Source organism: Oncorhynchus masou, chromosome 24 (assembly GCF_036934945.1).
Source record: "Oncorhynchus masou masou isolate Uvic2021 chromosome 24, UVic_Omas_1.1, whole genome shotgun sequence".
NCBI lineage: Eukaryota > Metazoa > Chordata > Actinopteri > Salmoniformes > Salmonidae > Oncorhynchus > Oncorhynchus masou.
This window is the reverse complement of record NC_088235.1, coordinates 57683710-57698865: the sequence shown is the minus strand read 5'-3', so window position 1 is coordinate 57698865 and position 15156 is coordinate 57683710. Positions and strand designations below refer to the sequence as shown.

Here is a 15156-nt window from a genome sequence, read left to right as displayed (position 1 = left end):
CCAACACCTGTCATCATTATGAAGCTAGCCTGAGGGCGCAAGTGCAAAAGGAGGGCAATATTTGGCATGTACAGGATCAGGTGTACAGATAGTATATACCAGTGAAACCTGTTGGATCCTTGCATCTGTTGCCCCTCCTAAAACCCAGACAAGGAATCCTGCATTGTGCGGCAGTGCCACAGCTACTGCATCAATACAATCTTCCCTTACTTGCTTTGATCATGTTTGTTTTCTCCCCCTCCAACCTTGCCGTGACGTCTTTAGTGTTTGTTTAGTTTGCTTTGTATCGTTAATGGCTGTCGGTTACACAATTTCAACAATAGAAGCCCATACAAACAAGTCATCAGTACCCAACATCAATCCCCAGTGAATCACGAAAGGGTCATTACATTCACAGGGTGTTATAAAGCAGCTGAGAGCAACCTAATTTAAAGTCCTTCTCTCATTATCCGTTTATGGCATGGGTGTTGCACACTGTTCCCATTGACAACCAAAGTACAGTGAATGACCGCAATCAATTATATATATATACATATTTATATATATACATTATATATATATATATATATGTTTATCTCGTATAGCACGTCTCTGTAATAAAATTATCTTGTGTATACCTTGTAAGCATTTGCATCTGTCATGTGTGAATGTTGCTGTTCATGTGTTTACTCTTGTTCTCTTTATCTTATCCAACTTATCATCCTTCTGGAAAAAACAAAGTAATTCAATTCAATATCACACTTAGAAAGAAAATCGTTGAATGAAACATTGCTATAGCAACACCATTATACAAAAAGCCTCACTGCAGTATTATGCTTGTAGAGAACTTTAAAAGTCCAATGCAGCCATTTTTATATCAATATCAAATCATTTCTGGACAAAAATAGCTTTTTATCAAAACACTATTTCTCAAGCAAGAATTTTGCTAGGACTGTCTGGGAGTGGTCTGAGTGGGGAGGAGAAACTCTCTTTGTTAGTCTATTAACCAATATTCAAGAGAAGCGGCAGGTACTGTAGTTGAGAGGTTGGACAGAGGCGAGCCAGAAACCGGAGAGTTGACAATTTGGGAAGTGGCGGGAAGTGAGTTGGCAACCGGAAGGTTGCTGGTATCAAATCCTAGAGGCCATTGCCTGCCGTTGTTCCCTTGAGCAAGGCACTTAACCCCCCACAATAACATCTCCCAGTGTGGCAGCCCCCTGCACCTCTCCAAAACCTATGTATGTGTGTCTTTTGGAGGGGTTAAAAGCAGAAGTCAAATTTCAGTTGGACTTTGTCTGCAATTGACCAATAAAGTGACCTTAACTGGTGATGTCACCAGGAAAGTCAAAACTTCGGCCCATGGAAACACGCTGATTAGAAGGTCTTTCAATTGTATTTTCAACCAGCAACTATCAAGATGTAACACTGCTAACCTTTTTTTCACATGTTTACAGTGTTAGCCTCATCAGCTGTTGCACAATATGATACAAAGGTAAAACAGAAATTTAAATGCACTGGGCCTTTAAAGATCCATATATGGTACCCTGGTTCCAGATCTGTTTGTGCTTTTGACTACTTCATTGTCATTGTCAAGCCAAAGACCGGCCCATTCAACATCGCCAGCTGTCATCATAGGCAGCTCTATGGTGAGAAACATCTCGGTCCCCAAGGCAAAAACCCTGTGCTACCCAGTAGCACGAGTACGGGACATCACAAGGCTGCTTTCGACTGTTCTACCACAGATGCCGGGAGCTGACACTGTCGTAGTCCATGTGGGGGTCAAACGACATCAGGAGAGCTAGCTCGGAAACATCTGAAAATTAATTTAATCTTGGCATTTCAAGGCTGCTTTGAAACAATGACTTATCAATGGCCCAAGACCAGCTCAGCTAATCCCTACCATTGTGAGAATGAGTCATCATAATGCTGCATTATATGTACATTATCCTAGGGGCATTGGCAGATACAATGTAAGTAACTTAATTTATGTCCCCCTCATATCCTGAATACTTTTGTTAATCTTACAGCTATTGTATGCAGTAATCATTAGTCTATGAACCAGCGTTACACTGTTAGCACTGAGGCGGTGTGCCCGAGTAGGAAGACCACTTCGTGCAGCTCACCCTGCACTATCAAGTCATCTTCTGATAAGCTTCCCAGTAAACCATTAAAAACAATCAAGCAACCCAGAAAAGTGCTAAAAATAGACCATATTAACATATGCAGCCTGAAAAAAACAAGGTCCATGAAGTCAATAGCTTGCTTGTAACAGATGACATTCATATTCTGACTATCTCTGAAACTCACTTAGATAATACACTGGTAGCAATAGATGGTTATAACGTTTACCGAAAAGACAGAAATGCCAACGGGGGTGGTGTTGCGGTCTATATAAAGAACCACATTCCTGTTAAGATTAGAGACAATCTAATGTTAAATACTGTTGAAGTAGTATGGCTACAGGTTCATCTGCCTCACCTAAAGTCCATTCTTGTGGGAAGCTGCTATAGACCACGAAGTCCTAACAGTATCTGAAAAATATGTGTGAAATGCTTTGACGGGCTCTCAACAAAAAAAAATCTAATTATAATCAGTGTCTGCAACCTGGTTCAGGTTGTCAGTCGACGTACCAGGGTATTTACAAACAGCACAGGAATAAAATCATCAACATGTACTGATCACACCTTTACTAATGCTGAATAAATTTGATTTAAAGCAGTATCCAAATCCATAGAATGTAGTGATCATAATATAATAGCCATATCTAGGAAAACCAAAGTTCTAAAGGCTCTTAGTGTATAAGAGGTCATACAATAAGTTTTGTAGTGATTCATATGTTGTAAAGAATATTTTCTGGTCTGTGGTGCATAATGAGGAGCAACCAGATGCTGCACTTGACAGATTTATGAAATTCCTTATTCCAGTTACTAATAAGCATGCACCCATTAAAAACGGTAAAATCCCCTTGGATTGATGAGGAATTGAAAAATTGCATGGTTGAGAGGGATGAGACAAATGGTATGGCAAATAAGTCTGGCAGCCCAACTGATTGGCAAACGTAGTGCAAATTAAGGAATCATTTGCCTAAGCTAAATAAAAATAAATTATACTATGAAACAAAGATTAACACCTTTAAATTCAATTTTGGGGGAAAAAAGACAACTCGGCTCCATCATTCATTGAATCAGATTGCTCATTTATCACAAAACCCACTGATATTGCCAACTTCTTTCATTACTTTTTCATTGGCAAGATAAACAAACTTAGAGATGACATGCCAGCAACAAACGCTGACACTACACATCCAAGTATACTGTATCTGAGCAAATTATGAAAGACAAGAATTGCACTTTTGAATTCCGTAAAGTCAGTGTGGAAGAGGTGAAAAGATTATTGTTATCTATCAACAATGACAAGCCACCGGGGTCACACAAATGACTGATTATTGGCTGAGAGAAATTGATAATAAAATGATTGTGGGGGCTATCTTGTTAGACTTCAGTGAAGCTTTAGACATTATCGATCATATTCTTCTGCTGGAAAAACGTATGTGTTATGGCTTTACACCTTCTGCTATAATGTGGATAAAGAGTTACTTGTCTAACGGAACACACAGGGTGTTCTTTAATGGAAGCCTCTCAAACATAATCCAGGTAGAAGCAGGAATTCCCCAGGGTAGCTGTTTAGGCCCCTTGCTTTTTTCAATCTTTACTAACAACATGCCACTGGCTTTGAGTAAGGCCAGTGTGTCTTTGTATGCGGACGACTCAACACTATACATGTCAGCTACTACAGCGACTAAAATGACTGCAACGCTTAACAAAGAGCTGCAGTTAGTTTCGGAATGGGTAGCAAGGAATAAGTTAGTCCTAAATATTTCCAAAACTAAAAGCATTGTATTTGGGACAAATCATTCATTAAACCCTAAACCTCAACTACATCTCGTAGTGAATAATGTGAAAATTGAGCATGTTGAGGTTACTAAACTGCTTGGAGTTACCCTGGATTGTAAACTGCCATGGTCAAAACCTATTGATACAACAGTAGCTAAGATGGGGAGAAGTATGTCCATAATAAAGCACTGCTCTGCCTTCTTAACAACGCTATCAACAAGGCAGGTCCTACGGGTCCTGGTTTTGTCGCACCTGGACTACTGTTCAGTAGTGTGGTCAGGTGCCACAAAGAGGGACTTGGGAACATTGCAGTTGGCTCAGAACAGGGCAGCACGGCTGGCCCTTAAAAGTACACAGAGAGCTAACATTAATGACATGCATGTCAATCTGTCATGGCTCAAAGTGGAAGAGAGATTGACTTTCTCATTACTTGTTTTTGTAAGAGGTGTTGATAAGCTGAAGTTACCGAGCTATCTGTTTAAAATTCTAGCACACAGCTTGGACACCCATGCCTACCCCACAAGACATGCCACCAGAGGTATCTTCACAGTCCCCAAGTCCAGAACAGACTATGGGAGGTGCAAAGTACTACATAGAGCCAAGACTAAATGGAACTCTATTCCACATCAGGTAATTGATGCAAGCAGTAGAATCAGATTCCAAAAATAAGCAGGTAAAAATACACCTTATGGAACAGCGGGACTGTGAAGTAACACAAACATAGGCACAGACACATGCATACACACACATGATAACATACGCAATATACACACACGTACATATGGATTTTGCATTGTAGATATGTGGTAGTGGAGTATGGCCCTTAGGGCACACACTTAGTGTGTTGTGAATTCTGTAAGGAATGTAATTGTAAGGTTTGTAAAATTGTATAACTGCCTTAATTTTGCTGGACCCCAGGAAGAGTAGCTGCCGCCTTGGCAGCACCTAATGGGAATCCATAATAAATACAAATACATTTTCATAAGAAGTTGACAAGAAAGCAGAAGAAAATGTGCACCCTGGCTACTTTTATGGTAGTCTCAGGTAGCTAATGCCTTGAGGAGAGGATCTCACTATCAGTACTCAACCGTCTACTCTACACTCCTCCCACGCTTACGTACTCAGGGTAGTGACCCATTTAAACAGGGCAAACTGAGCTCACCCAGAGGGGTGAAACCAAAGCAGGATTTGAGCAGCACAGATTAGTTGCGGTGGATAAAACCCTTGATTAAACCTGAGCACAGCTGCAGGGGTGTGCAAGAATCAGTCAAAAGTGATGGTGTGGGGTAAGAGGTGAGAAGTGGGTGGGACAGAGGCTTACCTGGTGGACAGACACAGCTATGGGGCGCTTCTCTGGTCTCTCGTGTTTTGGGAAGTCGAGCCGCCAATTTCTGCACGTGGGTAAAAAACGGAAGATAATATTAGTCTGTGGATGGTGAGGAATTCAGAGTATAGTTTATTTTTCAACCCTGAACCAAGACAGAATTTCCAGTACTGTCCCACTGCATAGCAGTCAAGACAATTCATAGTACTTACTATCAGAGGCATGTCAGTGTGCTGTTTAAAGGCCTCCAACAGGTGCTGGAGTTGACATGTTATAGTTATGAGTGTTCAGTAATTCTAAGCATCGGGTACAATAAAGGAACTGTGTACGTTAGCTCAATGTTCCTATCTGGTCTCTAGCCAAGATACTGCACTACAGACTCGGGAATGGAGCAAACTGGTCATGGAAAAGTGAGTCCATTCTTCGTATCAACTTTTAATTCAACAACTTAAAATGAATGTATATGTTATAGCCCCTGCAAACAATAATGAGTCGTTGGAACGAAATGGTCGCCTAAAGTCGTCAGGACGTTGTGTCATGGTCCCCTGGAAGTTTTGTCTAGTTCCCGGTCAGTACCGGGGACGTCACCTGGTAGTCGCAAAGAAACGCTCTCCCCCTCAAAAAAGAAAAAAGTGTTTTACACAGGGTGGCTACTTTGAAGAATCTCAAATATAAAACATTTGTTTAAAGCTTTTTTGGTTACCACATGATTCCATGTGTTATCCCCTAGTTTTGTTGTCTTCACTATAATTCTACAATGTAGAAATGGTAAAATAAAGAAAAACCTTGAATGAGTAGGTGTGTCCAAACGTTTGACTGGTACAGTACATGATTACATTGTGTATGTTTGTTTAAACAGTATTTCTAATTTGACATGTTCTCACCTGGGATTTGAACTCACAACCTCTTTCTTGACAGCATTACAAACGCCCTGCTACGCCACCATATCTGTATCAATGACTGATTTCACCTGTAGGCTTATTCCTACACTTTGCTGTTCAAAGTCAATCTCAGCTCTGTTAAAAATACACAGAAGAAAAACTATTATATTTTTCATAGTAATTCAGGAGTAATTCAGTAACATTAAAACAGAATAATATGCTCCACCAACATGAGACAACTATACTGAAAATCCAAACTCAAATGACTGAAATAAGTAAATTAACCCAATAAGGGAATAGTCAGATTAACTGAAAACTTAAATAGCAGGGCAGATGGCACTATTTTACTAAGTGCAGTGGATGCATCATAGGTAATGAACGTGTAGGAGACTTCTGACTTTCTACAGACTTTGTGGTGCAGCAGAAATATCCTTGTAACCCAAATCCAGAGTTTTTCAATTAAAATCCCAGGTGGGGTCATATTGAAAAGTCAGTGCTAACTGATCACGTCAAATGTAATCATACTGTCATTGATTAAAGACTTTTACACTATTTTAGCTGAACAGCATACCACTTACCTTAAAACCCCCATTACATTTTATTACTTTATTTTTACTTGGGACACCTGGGACTATCACGTGACAAAAGCCTCCCGGGGACCATGACACAACGGGGACCATGACACAACGCCCCAAGAACTTTCTAAAAACGTCCAGCAGATGTGGCCGCTTCGAGCCAACTGCCTTCGCGTGTTTCTGTCCAGAACCTCCAACACTTTCTATTCATTTACTGCAAGTTGAAATCTTCTCAGGAAAATGTAAGCTGCAGAGGCCTAAATTATTTCCCATGATTCGAATTCTGATTTTGAGGAAATCTCTCATACATTTGTTGGATAATGTTTGTGGTTCATGTTTTTGTACTCTAAGCTTTGTTGCCCGAATACATATTTCCTGCTCTGTATCTCTGTACTGCTCTGAAAAATCACAGTAGCTGTGCAGTAAAAATGACATGTGAGCTGCTATTTCTACGCAGTTTAAACCACTCCTGTAGAAATAGAAAATGTCTTCCTGGAAGGAGCGACGCCGGAGATGAGAAGCAGGTACGGGGAGTCAACATTTAATCAGGAACAGACAGTTAACAGGACAGAAACAGCGTCAGCACACGGGTAAACAAAGACAAACGACAATTAATGCTGATGCAGGGAACAGAGCGGGGAACCAGACATATATAGGGAAGGCAATGACAGAGGTGATTGAGTCTAGGTGAATCCAATAACCGTTGATGCGCGTGACAGGGGGAAGGCAGGTGTGCGTTTATGATGGTGGCAGGAGTGCGCAATGCTGGGGAGCCTGGCACCCTCGAGTGACAGGGGGGAAGAGTGGGAGCAGATGTGACACTTCCACTGATTGAAACACTCTTCTCTTCAGTTTCAGCACAAAGGCGGGGTGCCTAGCACTGCCTACTCATAAAACCCAGAGGCTGACCTTTCAACAATACACCTCAGGTGTCAAATCCAATGTAGCAAAATCAAAAGTCTTGAGAGACATTAATTCTTTGAAAATTCTCTGACTTCCCCTGAACACATCATTATGTCACCTTAAAACTGGCCTGTTTAACATCAACAATTAACTACAAAGTGGTCTCCACAGGCTTGACAGAGGCCTAGCGCACATTTCTCCCTGTTCAAGCTCGTGTGTGTTTCAGTCCAGATTCTGGGGTTCCACTTGCCCCGGTTTCCTCGCTATGGTCCCTGCTGATCTGTCATCCCACTAGATGTGGTTTTCTGGGCAGCCAGACCATCGCTGAGCACACAGCCACCCGCCATCTCTTGGCATGTTACCTAATGCTGCCGTTCAAGAGAGCAGAAAGCACCAGTGGACTAGTGGGGATAAATGCTACATCTGCTAATAAATCAGGGAAATTAAAACAACACACTCTAGAAGTGCCAGAGACGCCTTTGTGCTCTGTCAGAGTAGAGTTATCTGGTAGAGTCAAAGCCAGGCACGGTAGGGCTGATGCCAAGACCAGAGCTCAACCTCTCACAGTGATTTAGCAGTGAGAGGTTCAGTTCTCAGGAAGGGTCAGGGCTGAGAGGTCTGTAGAACACAAGTGGATAAGAATGAGATCTCCAACTTTTTGCATGATGGAACCACCTTACAGTTCTCCTCTTGTACTGTATCTCAATATTTTGGAAACCAAGTCATTTCAACACAACCACAGCCTCAGAAGATGTGTAGATCCTGTTATTTTATTGTTGCTCTTTAATTATTTGTTATTTTTCAATTTTCTTATTTATTTGTATTTATTTATTGTTTACTTCAGTTTATTTAGTAAACACTTTCTTAACACTTTTTTTCTTCTTAACTGCATTATTGGTTAAGGGCTTGTAATTAAGCATTTCACTGTAAGGTCTACTACACCTGTTGTATTCGACGCATGTGACGAATACAATTTGATTTGATTTGCAGATGTGTATTGATTTAGGGCCCCTCGGGAAGCAAAGAAGGCAAGGGTCAAGTTCCTTTTCAGCTGATACAACAATCAATGCCAGCGGGTATTTGGTGTGTCCGTTGGGGCCAAAGGGGGGGGATCAGAATTTACAGAGGGCAAACAAGAGTGTGGAGGTGAATCTCTCAATGACACATGGAAATAACACGTCGATTGTTGATGAGAACAAAGGGATCAATAATGTATTTTATGTCCGGATGTTAAATGATTCAAGACCATGTGATTGATGATACCCATGTGTTAGTGGCACGTCTGTTAGAGAAATCAGCGAGAGTCAGGTGGGGTATAGGTTTCACAGCAGAATTTTGGAGAATACGCCCCAAAGGCCCTCAGTCCAGTAACAGAGATGTAGCCACAGGACAGGACAAGGGGACAGCGCTCACTATAGGGCCTCCATAGCAGGGCCCCTGGGCAGCAAAGTCCGAGGGTCTTAGTATTAATCTGACTTTGGGACTGTAAAATGTTTTGTCATCCTTTTAAAATAGAATGTTAAAACCAGATCAAAAACTCTGGCGTCGGGTTACCATTAAAGTGGGGAGGCAGAGAGGCGGAGAATGCACCCCCCTCTTTACCCTCCCTTTCTCTGTCCCCTAAACCAAAAAGGAGAGAGAGCCTCAGCTGCCATGTATGGACTACAACTGAGTTCGACTCCTCACCATCCATCCATCCACATCATGATACCTGGTATCACTCTCATGTCAGTCTGCTAGTAAAGACATCATTATATTCATTCCTAGACTAAAGAAATAACATGTCTGTGATGGTACAAGTTGGGTTAATATTGATCGTTTGAAGTCCTTTCGTTACTTAAGTTCCTCCTCCCAGTAGACTTCTCTATTCAGTGAGATTTAAAGTGTCTGTGGTTGTCAACCTGGACCATTGGTGTGGTTTCAGCAGCTTTTCGTGTCACATGTGACTGCTGAGATTCAAGGGCATCAGCACTCTGTACTGTATTTTATTCTTGCCGTTATCCAGGTGGGAGAATACTTGACCAATTGTTGTATTTAGTGTACAGGTACTGTGCTTTTTCAGGGGAATAGAGAGATGGAGAGCAGAAAATATATATTCAGTCAACAAAGTTTAGAGTACAACAACATGAACCACAAACATTATCCAACAAACATGAGATATTTCCTCAAAATCAGAATGTGAATAGTGGGAAACAATTTAGGCCTCTGCAGCTTACATTTTCCAGAGAGGATTCCAACTTGCAGTTAATTAATAGAAAGTGTTGGAGGTTCTGGACAGAAACACGTGAAGGCAGTCGGCTAGAAGCGGCCACAGCTGCTGTTGCGTCATATTAATAATGGCCACATATATTTGAAAACAAATCTAAACAAAGGGGTGAATCACAATACCTCCAGCAAGACTGGAGTAAGCTTGTTTATAGGACCCCACTAGCTCCATGCTCAATAGCAGATATTCAACAACTGCAATAAGGACAAGGAAAGTATCAAGCGTATAAGATTCCTAGCTATTTCAGACATGCATAATGTCAAGTCTGCTAATATCCGGATAATAACAGGTCAAGAAACAACACAGATTGCATTCTTGAATTATGAGATGAACAAAAGACAAGCCTGTGTGCATTTTGTATAAGAACACATTCATGTGCATCCTAAAAAAATAGTGTGGCGACCATGATTGCAGTGAAAAGGGAGTCTTCTGACGCACCACTTTGAGATGCACTGCTGTCGCTACAATAAGTGCATTTACAATGATGTCCCGAGTAAAAGTGGAGGGCTGGCGGGGTTATGCAACAAAGGCAGCCTAAAGTAAACAGGGGGGAATAGGGGCCCTGCGGGACTTCAATCACAGAGAAGAAGTTGTTGGTATAACTGTGGAAGTGGCCAGCACGGGGCGCGTTGAAAAGCATATTTTAAAACAACAGATTTGATCCCAGGGTCATTCACAGTCCTGTTATCTAAACCATGACGATGCCACAAAAACGGACGAAAATGATCCTGCCATTCGGTTTACATTTAGGGATAAAAATAGACTTTGAACTAAAGCCAGCGTGCTATGGACGTGACGCGCACAGCCCATACATGTTTTTATCCATGGAATCTACAAATAAAATAAAATCGAAGTTTTTTGGTCGCGTACACAGATTTGCAGATGTTATCGCAGGTGCAGCGAAATGCTTGTGTTTCCAGCTCAAACAGTGCAATAAGCAACACCAAACAATACATACAATCCAAAAAGTTAAAAGAAATATATTAAGGTGAGAGTGCTTGTGTGCATGTGATGAAATAAAATATAAAAAATATATATTGCACTACATTCTTAATTGAAACGTAGGTTATTATAAACAAACGTATTTGAACTTTGGATATTATATTCTCGTGCATGTTAACACGAGCAGCTGGTCTAATACCAATCGGAACTGTCGCTGCTTCAACCACTTGTGGAATGAGTGAGAGACATCGATATGCGGGGTAGGCTACACATCCTATCCATGCCCTTTAAAATAAGACATGTAAACCAAATAGATATGATACATTTTTAAGTAGCCTAGTCAATATTTTCATTAGCGTAGCCACCGGAATGATTAAATAGGCTATACATTTTAAATAGCTTATGTTTCCCCAGAGGTGTGTATTTTTTTAAAGAAATTCCCATAACATATTATCATTTGAACAACACAGTAAGCCTACTTGCAATGTATCACTTGAACAAAAAGTAATAATATGGATAAATCTGTGTTTCATATGGAATAATTTGTCCATAACCCTTACCTCTTCCAGAATCTGATCTATTCGTCCAAAAACAACGGGTTCCACCTGCTCGAGTGTGATCCACGAGGAGAGCTGCGTATCTCTCTGTTTTTCCAGGTTTAGTATCCTGGACTTCAGCTCCGATGTACTCAGGTAAACGAGAACGCAAAATCCAAGAGACAATAAAGATAATGCGATACAGACAGTTATACCGGACAAATCTTTCCAATTCGTCCAAAAGCGCTTTTTGCAACGGTGGTCACTGCAAGTCATCCGCACACTTTTATCAACAACTCCCCACTTTTGATCTTCTTCCATTTTTGTTGTAAGTGTTTATTCGATTTTTATCCACTACGAAATTCCAATATTCATCGGGAGAAAGATGAAAAGCGAATCGTAAGGTATAGAAATCCTTACGACCTAACTTTTGACAGGGAGGGGGGGGGGGGTTGCCTCGGGCAAGTTGCAACTAACTGTCTTCTTCTCCAACCACCTTACTATCTTCAGGTGAGTGTCTATATCAAAGTCATGTGAGGCATTCTGTAGATTTGGATAAATCAACAAGTCATTTCCTATTTGAAAGGGAGCTCTATTCAGTTGCCGTGTGGTTCAGCTTTGCCATTTGATGAGCTCTTCAAAGCGGTCCTGCAGTGTCCTAGACGACAGGCTCTAGACTACTATCTCTGCGAGATCACCAGAGAGCACTCGCTGAACAGCTGAAACCCTACCCACTCACTCACTCGCCTCTGTGCTGAAGTGGTTACCATGGGCCTTCTGCTCCACTGTAGAGTTGCCTACATGCTCCTCCTATTAGGCTAAATCGCGGGGCGGGATTCACGTAGGTGTTACTGCCCCCTTTGATCCAGGACCAGCGGAGGATATTTTTAGGTGAGCACAGTTGAGATGAGAAAGGGAACATGGTAACCCCTTGCTAACCGAAGTGAAAATGACTCAAGTAAAAGTTAAAGTCACCCAGTAAAATACTGCTTGAGTAAAAGTCTAAAAGTATTTGGTTTTAAATACACTTAAGTATCAAAAGTAAATGGAATTGCTAAAATATACTTAAGTATCAAAAGTAAAAGTATAAATCGTTTCAAATTCCTTATATTAAGCAAACCAGACATCACCATTTTCTTGTTATTTTTATTGACAGATAGCCAGGCGCACGCTCCAACACTCAGACATAATTTACAAACAAAGCATTTGTGTTTAGTGAGTCTGCCAGATCAGAGGCAGTAGGGACGACCAGGGATGTTCTCTTCATAAGTGTGAATTGAACCATATTCCTGTCAAAATGTAACAAGTACTTTTGAGTGTCAGGGAAAATCTATGGAGTAAAAAGTACATTATTTTCTTTAGGAATGAAAAAGTAAAGTAAATATACCCAAAAAACGACTTAAGTAGTACATTAAAGTATTGTTACTTAAGTACTTTACACCACTGATGACAAGTCAGTTTCTTATAACATCGAAGAGTAGGGAATATGCCTATATGGTTAACTGAATAGTGATTTTGTTGACCAATGCATAGCTTATGCCTAGCCCTATGTTTGATTAAAATGAAGAGGCATTCCAACACCATCAACACACGCTACAGATTGCAACACTAGCTGATGTGATTTAACCAAAACATTTTAGACAATTATACTTGTAGTTACAGGTGTGGCTATACCCACACTATTCAAAGTATAGTATGGCCACACTATACCATATATAGTATAGCCTATACAAAACTATTTTGGAATACAGCTAGCGACGAGATTTACCATTGAAATACAACAAGAGTTTGGACGTTATGAAGCCAGACAGCGACTTGGCTCTTTCACAGTATTCAGGGTTTGGCCGGTGCTAGCTAACAAGGTCCATTTTTCCCTCCCTTGATTTTATTTCAAGTAGAATAGCATCCTACACAATAATTGACTAATATTGATGACCATCTGAATGGCAACAACACCGGCACACAGTATCTTCGCTCCAGCTCATCAAGCACTGTGGTCCCTCAAAGGTGTGGGAAATAAGCTGGGCTAGTGTAGCCAATATCAGGGTGACAGTCACAGTAAGCACGCACATACAACGCCTAGACGCAAAAGTACACCCATCATCTAAAATAAATAATTGTCCATTTTATTAACTGAAAATGTACAATTATTTTGTGTAAAACTAACTGTGAAATACAACTCAGACTCATCCTAGGGGCTAAAACATTAAGTCCAACTCTCATGAAGAGTGCTTTGGCAGTTGGCTCTCCCTTGTGACGTCATCAGCAGCTGAACACTGTATGCTGGAAACACTTGGCTTGTTCTTTTTGACTAAAACATTAAATATAAATATCAAACTTTTTTGCGTGGATTCTTTGACATGTTATCTTTTAACCGCTAGGACCGCTATTTCTTGTCCAGGAATCCCGTATAACAGACAGGTTGAAACCTGCTTGACAGAGCCGCTAAGCTGCTAGCCATCAAGCTAATGAAGTTAGTCCCAGATGAGTTTTGCAATGGAGTTCTCTTTTTCTGGAGAAATATATTAACGGTCCGAAATTAACGATGTAGGAGCTGTTTCTACTACGCTTTGTTTCAGGACAAACCGGATCACTTAAAGTACCCAAACTGTTTGCTTGCAGAGGATTATAGGCTTGGGGTGGCTCCCTTGATCACGCAGGTCGCCAGCCTATGTAACACGGACCCCCCCCCCCCAGGTTAAAATATCAAAACAAGCTCTGAACCAATGACGTTAATTTGGGGACAGGTCGAAAATCATTAAACAAGTATGGCTAGGTAGCTTGCCCTTGCTAGCTAACGTTAATTTGTCCTATTTAGCTAGCTTTCTGTTGCTAGCTAATTTGTCCTGGGATATCAACATTGAGTTGTTATTTTACCTGAAATGCACAAGGACCTCTATTCCGACAATTAATCCACACATAAAACGGCCAACTGAATCGTTTCTAGTCATCTCTCCAACCTTCCAGGCTTTTTCATCGTTTAACTTATATGATGATCGCATCTAAACTTTCATTGTATTACCACAACTACCGGCAAAACAGTTTGTCTTTCAGTCACCCACGTGGGTATAACCAATGAGGAGATGGCACGTGGGTACCTGCTTCTATAAACCAATGAGGAGATGGGAGAGGCAGGACTTTCAGTGCGATCTGCGTCAGAAATAGGAATGAGTTCTATTTTAGCCCTTGGTGTCGCAGACGCTCATTGGCGCGCGCGAGCAGTGTGGGTGCAATAATTTAATAAATTTAATTTGCGACGCTCGCGCACGCGACGTGTCTGGAAGAAACTGGAAAACGCAGAGTGGAATGTTTACCTTTCCTACGCCAGTGACTGGACGGCGTTCACGCTTGTTGGATACATCTCCGGCATTGTTGCTTGTCATTATCCGACTGGCCGTTGTTGCCTGGAGCTTCTCCATCTGATAGCAGAGTCAAAGGAGTGCAGCAAGAGGAGCAAGGTAATCAACGATGGTCGCATGTCACGAGCCGTGGAAGGCGAAGACACTGGCCTCCCGCAAAGCAATCTACACACATAACGAGAGGCCCGGAGCGAATACAAACAACAAATAGTTTCTCTGTCCTGGAGCCTGATCTTCCGGCATCTTCGTCGGTGAGGTTACCTGTGTCAGTGCCTACTCCTACGATTTCGAAGTCGATGTCGGCAACCTTCCGTCCTGGCTTCTCCATCTGTCGGAGGCCTTCACAAGGCGCCAGGTGCAACGAGCTCAAGTTATCCTGCCTCTCGCCCATCCATAAAAGGTTCTCAGAATCCTGTGAAGCGTGGGAGTGGGTGGATTTCCTTGTCCTTCTCACCAGCCATGATTTTAAGGGCTCCATGGTAAGGAATGTGACCATTC

The 15156-nt window shown here is 41.5% G+C and overlaps 1 long non-coding RNA gene across 1 annotated transcript in view; it reads right to left on the bottom strand.

Moving 5' to 3' along the window:
* Positions 1–12072, bottom strand: part of LOC135511647 (uncharacterized) — a 53211-nt gene extending 41139 nt beyond the window's left edge. Inside the window, exons 1-2 of the long non-coding RNA XR_010451286.1 lie at positions 11324–12072; positions 5194–5263 (exon numbers count right to left, since the gene is read on the bottom strand). This is a non-coding gene — a long non-coding RNA (uncharacterized LOC135511647). The remainder of the gene's footprint in view (positions 1–5193; positions 5264–11323) is intronic.
* Positions 12073–15156: the final 3084 nt, after the last annotated feature.